This window comes from Bufo gargarizans, chromosome 6 (assembly GCF_014858855.1).
Source record: "Bufo gargarizans isolate SCDJY-AF-19 chromosome 6, ASM1485885v1, whole genome shotgun sequence".
Taxonomy (NCBI): Eukaryota; Metazoa; Chordata; class Amphibia; order Anura; family Bufonidae; genus Bufo; species Bufo gargarizans.
Window position 1 is genome coordinate 366,301,909 of NC_058085.1, and position 6,000 is coordinate 366,307,908.

A 6,000-nucleotide genomic window follows, 5' to 3' on the forward strand; every position below is an offset into this window, starting at 1 on the left:
TTAGTGTTGATCAAGCACCAAAGAGCTTGTGTGCTCGGGTGCTCTGGACAAACACATCGTTATGCTTGTGTGTTCTACCGAGCACCCGAGCATAATGGAAGTCATGGGGAGAACCCCAGGCACCACTTGCTCAGAAGAGAAGAGGATGTCTGGTTCGCACAAAAGGTTAGAAATTGATGGAAACCCCATCAAAATGGTTTGGAAACAGCATTAAGAGGATGGCTGGATGTGTCTTAGACTCCTATTATCTATGACATACAATACACAACCACACAACGGCTATATGCCAAAAGCCAGGTATGTGGAAGCCAACAACCTATCCATGAGACAGATAACAGTCAGCATATCTTACAATGGCAGCCTTATGCACTATGAGATATTCCAAACCAGCTCTCATCTGACTGAGAGCCAGTAAGCCTCAAAGTTGCTTCACATCTGTTGGATGGCTTGGGTGGACCTGCACACCTAGATCAATATCATTAGGGTGACAAAAAGTTTTCTGATTGTCCTAACATAATATTCAATAACCTTTCTATACAATTTTGTCCTGTAAACTCATTTGCATAAACATGGGCATATGGGAAAGACATATATTTAGAATATATAATATATTAATATATATAAATATATTATGGCTAAAACATCAGTAGTAGTTTCTCACATATTATGCATTCATATATATCAGAAGTATGATTTTATCTATATATATATATATTTATATATATTTTTTCCCTAGTAATTACACATTTATTTTGTGCCATACATTTTTACAATTACAAAAAAAAATATATATAAATCTAATTTAACCTCTAGTTCTGAAAAAGTTTGTGATGGGATTTGAACTCACAGCGAGTACAGTATGAGACTTCTGCTGTATAGCTCTCAGTAGAAGTACAGTACAGTAGAAGTCAATTTTTTTTTTAGTAACTGGCTATGCAGCTATTATAGCTGAGTGATTAAGTGCCTTGCCTCTAATGCAAAAGGTCGTGAGTTCAAATTACGGCAGAAACTTTTCTGAAAAAGAGGCTAAATTAGATTTAAAGGGAACCTGTCACCTCTACTATGCTACCCTCACTGAGCGTTTCTAAATGTTCATTGTGTTACCCTAAACATATAAATTACACTTTAATTACTTTTAATTTCATTTGCAGATGAATTCAATAAGTATTATGCATTTTTGTACTTTCCGCCTTTTATGCAAATTAACATAAAAGAGTCATATCTTACTTGTGTGACCAGAGAAGAGTCATATTTTCAAGCTCTGACTCATCTCAGGTTAGTTTGCATATGTATCAAATCGTGTTTTTTTTACACAATAAAAGCACACAGAGCTACGGGACTGGGTATTGAGGATGTGCTAGCGGCCATCTAGCAACCCATGTCCTCAGCTCTATACCCAAAATCCAGGTGACAGGTTCCCTTTAAATACACTGGGGTGTCCCCAAGCACTGACTCCATATATGGACATAGCTATATATGGAGTCAGAGCAGGACTCCTAAGCCGAACTAGAGTCCCGACACCCTCACCTCTTCAGAGCAGGGGATGCCTGGGGTTCTCCCATTGACTTCCATTGTGTAAACGAGCACTTTGGTGCTCACTCAACACTACAAGTAACGTCACAAGTAGCAATGAACGAAGTTTTGAAAAATTTGATTTGAACGAGTCGCCAAACTTCCCCAAGAAATTGTATTTGTTGCAGAAAAAAAATTATTCATTTGTCAATCACAATAAATCTTATATTCCCAGACTCCATTGCCTAATCATATTCAACAGACTTGGTGGCCCAATCACATTGTGAAGGCTTGGGACTCAAGCTGCAAGGAGACTCGGGAAGAGTGCAGGGGGAGTGTATCGCCATGTGCAGTACATTCCAGTGCACCCACATTCATACTTATTCTATTCTGTAGGTACTGTGCCATCAGTATTACAGGCAGTTATAATTTATCACTGTGCAGGGCATCAAGATTCATAGCCAATCCCTTCTGTTAGCGTGGAATTACTGTGCGTAACTATTACAGGTCAATAAAAGCGGCAGGTCTAATTTATCTCCATTTATCTGCAAAAAAGCTTCCGTTACAATAATACAACCTCATGGATCCAGTTGTATTATGTCTTCTATAGCCATGACGGATCCGTCTTGAACACCATTGAAAGTCAATGGGGGACGGATCCATCATCTATTGTGCCAGATTGTCAGAGAAAACTGATCTGTCCCCATTGACTTACATTGTGTGTCAGGATGGATCCGTCTTGCTCCGCACCACATCGCGGACAAAAAAAACGCTGCTTGTGATGGGGACGCAGCCAAGTTTTGTTCAGTTCAGTTTTGTCCCCATTGACAATGAATGGGGATAAATCTGAAGCGTTTTCTTCCTCTATTGAGATCCTATGACGAAATTGAAAACGCTAATGTGAAAGTAGCCTTAAACAAAAAGAAAAGCATACAGCACCCTTCAGTAAAGCAAAAATAAAAACATGCGCTCTCCTGCAGGAATGACTCCTTAGAGGACCAAAATTAAGAAATGGAGGCCACACCAATAAAGTAGTGGAGAAATCCATGTTGTCACAGTACAAACACATGCTTTTTAAACCCTTCTGATAGCTGTCAAATCACTGTGCGTCAGTCCAAGAGGTCAATATAAGCGTCAGGGCTAATTTATCACCATGGACGTAACCATGCAGTGCCCGTTTTGGCTATTTACGTCTGCTTTTTTTTATTAAGAAAAAAAAAGTCCTGCATGTAGAACTTTTGGCCTCTTTCAGACAGTCAGTATTTGGTCAGTGTTTTACATTAGTAATTGTAAGCCAAAAACAGGAGTGGGTCCAAAACAGAGATAAAATGTAATGGAAATATTTGCATCTCATCTGTGTTTTGGACCCACTCCTGCTTTTGGCTTACCAATACTGACCGTGTGAAAGAGGTCATACGGATGCTCAAAATACAGGATCCTTTTTACTCTGTTCTTCTGACAGTTTAGAAGGAAAAAATAAACTATCATATCAAAACACGGACAAACAGGGACAATAGTAGCCCCATTACAGAGAGGGCAACAGAAGTGGCATACAGCACAAGATGTGGCAGATCACAGCAGTAGCAGAAACCAACAACAGCAGTATGATAGCAAGGCCCAGTGGCATGCATATACTTAAAAAAAAAAAACATGTACATATCACTAGACCAAAAATCCCAGTTGTGGGGTTGGCAGTAGAGGCAGCAGGTGAGTGGCAGTATCAGAATGGTAGCAGCAGCACATGGACAGAGGTAATGGCCCATTTTGCAAAATATACCAGTGTGCCAGAACTCTACAGTATGATCATTAGTGGCAGAATGATCTATTCTGTTGCATCAGACACCAATGTCTGGAAATTCTGGATGATCCATTCCTGATTCATCTTTATGAAAGTTAGTCTCTCAACATTTTGGGAGGAAAGGTGAGTTGTTTCAGGGGTAACTATGCCCTCCACCGCACTAAATACCCGCTCTGATGCAACACTACTGGCTGGCAGGAGAGCATGCCCATGGCAAACTCTGCCAGTTGCAACAACAACTTAAGTTTGCATACCCAGAAGTCCAGTGGTTCTTGGATCATGGTTGACACAGTGCAGTCCAAGTATGCCGCCACCTGCTGGTTGAGGTTCTGCTGCTGCTGGGTGTTTTATTTTTCAGTAGGCGGCCGAAGAAAACTGCTCATCATAGACTCCAGACTAGTTGCTGCATATGGAGCTGTTGTGGCTCCTGCCCGCTCCCCCACCAGTCATGGCAGTGGAGTGTGAGCATAGAGGGTTCCCCCATCAGACCTTTATGAGGATGGGCGATGGTGTTCATAGGCATCCACCAACCGACTACACAGCAAGTCTCTGTAGTAGTCCATTTTTGCATTCCTCTCAGAAGGTCTGAATAATGCCCTGACTTTTTACTGGTAGCGAGGGTGTAACAATGAATTGCCAATAGCCATCCCTCTGCTGAATCCCGACAATGTGGCTGTCAGTAAGCGTACAAGAAAGCATGCATCTGGCCATTTTCACAAGGGATTTCCTGCCTCCATCTCCACTGCATATTGCCATGGTTGTCGGGGTGATCTGCGTTGTTTTCGTCATCACCCTCCATCTCCTCGTGCTCCTCCTGCTCCTCCCTGTTGCTTTGGCAGATAAAACACCTATCTGTGTTTAGAATTCCTGGGTTTTTATCAGTGTCGGACGGACTGGGATACCTAAAGCCCACCAGTAAAATCTATTCTGTGGTCCACTTCACAGATGCATGCAAATATTACCCACTCACAGAGTGGCATACAGCAGCAAAATGCTACAAGATGATTGATAATGGGGGTCCCTTTAAGAAGACGGGTCCCAGGAAATTAGAATAGTGAAGGAGGAGAACAGGGATGCCCAACCTGCGGCTCTCCAGATGTTGCAAAACTACAACTTCCAGTATGCCTGGACAGACTACAGCTATCATCCTACAACTGGGCATGATGGGAGTTGGAGGGCCACAGGTTGAGCATCCCTGGAGTAGAATGACATCATTCATCCCATAGTTCTGCCAACTGACAAACAAAATGGCCTCCTCACACATGAGCTGCCACTGGCTAACATGGGATTTACACTGGGGAGTCATTTAATCTCTAAGCTGCACCACTCACTTCAAGGGACGGCTCCTTCCTATATAATTGAACTGGAATGAGCCATCTCATAGAAGGGAATGGGACGTCTTCTTGTAATTACATCTGCTCACCGCTGCAATGTCGACAGCGAGCAGGCAAACAATGAAGGGAAGGCGGAGTTCGACAACTGATCAGTGGGGGCACAGGGTGTTGGAACCCCACCAATCTGATATTGATGACCTATAGGTAATCAATATTATAAAAGCGGACAACCCCTTTAAGTTTCCAAGTAGGAGCGCAAGCACAGGGGCTCTGCTTCCACTTCTGGAGCAGTGATTATGCTTGAGATGCTACTCGGAAACTTCTTACACTACTTAAAATTAAAGTACCTAAAATAAAGCCCTATATATCATTGAAGCAGTGGTGTAACTAGATATCAAAAGGAAGGCAGAAAGTATCTGTTGGGGTTAAAACAGAAATAAGCAGCACATTATAGAGTGAGTACGTCAGGAGGACTATGTATCGTCAGATCCCCGTAAATTGGAGGCTCACCTGTATAGGTTGTGCCCGATTAGACACGACTCTAATGTGTGCGTATCAGGATCGCAAAAGTTGTATGGGATGAAGCCGCAGTCACACGAAATTCAAGGTCAGGTGCCCAGTCTTCCATGGAGATAAGTAGAGTTGAGAATGATGGACTGCCAAGAGGAAAGGACCACATCAATTGTTGTTTTGGAGATATAATTCTTCTTCTCCAGGTTTACAGTAAACCCAAAAAGGGAGAATTATATCTCTGAAATGTGTTTTTTTTGTTTTTTTAAATAGAACAAATTAATTGATCGCACGACAGTTGATGTGATCCTTAGCGCCTGGCGGTCCATCATTGTCAGCGTAACTAGATATTATTGGGCCCCATAACTAATTTTTGAATGCCCCCCTTCCCAAGCAACTTCTTTGCAACCCCCTCCTTCCATGCAACTCTCACTCCTGAAGCTAGTCAAGATCGTTCTCTCAAACAAGGCCCAGCAGCCGGTCCGTCAGTTTCCTACAGTGTCTCTGTATATAATGTCATTGTTCTGTCCCAGCACTGGGGGACTCATTTCAGTATCATCACGTCTGCTGTATTCTGTAGTTATTAGTTAGCTTGTGGAAAGTGCCAGGCATCGTGGGTAGTGCAAGGCATTCTCGGAAGGAGAAGCCAGTCTCTAGTCTACATACAGACTAGAGCAGGGATCAGCAACATCCGGCACTCCAGGTGTTGTGAAACTACATCTCCCATCATGCACACTTGCTTGGCTGTTCTCTGAACTCCCACAGAAGTGAAAGGAGCATGTTGGGAGTTGTAGTTTCAGAACAGCTGGAGTGCCGAAGGTTGCTGATACCTGGACTAGAGGATAT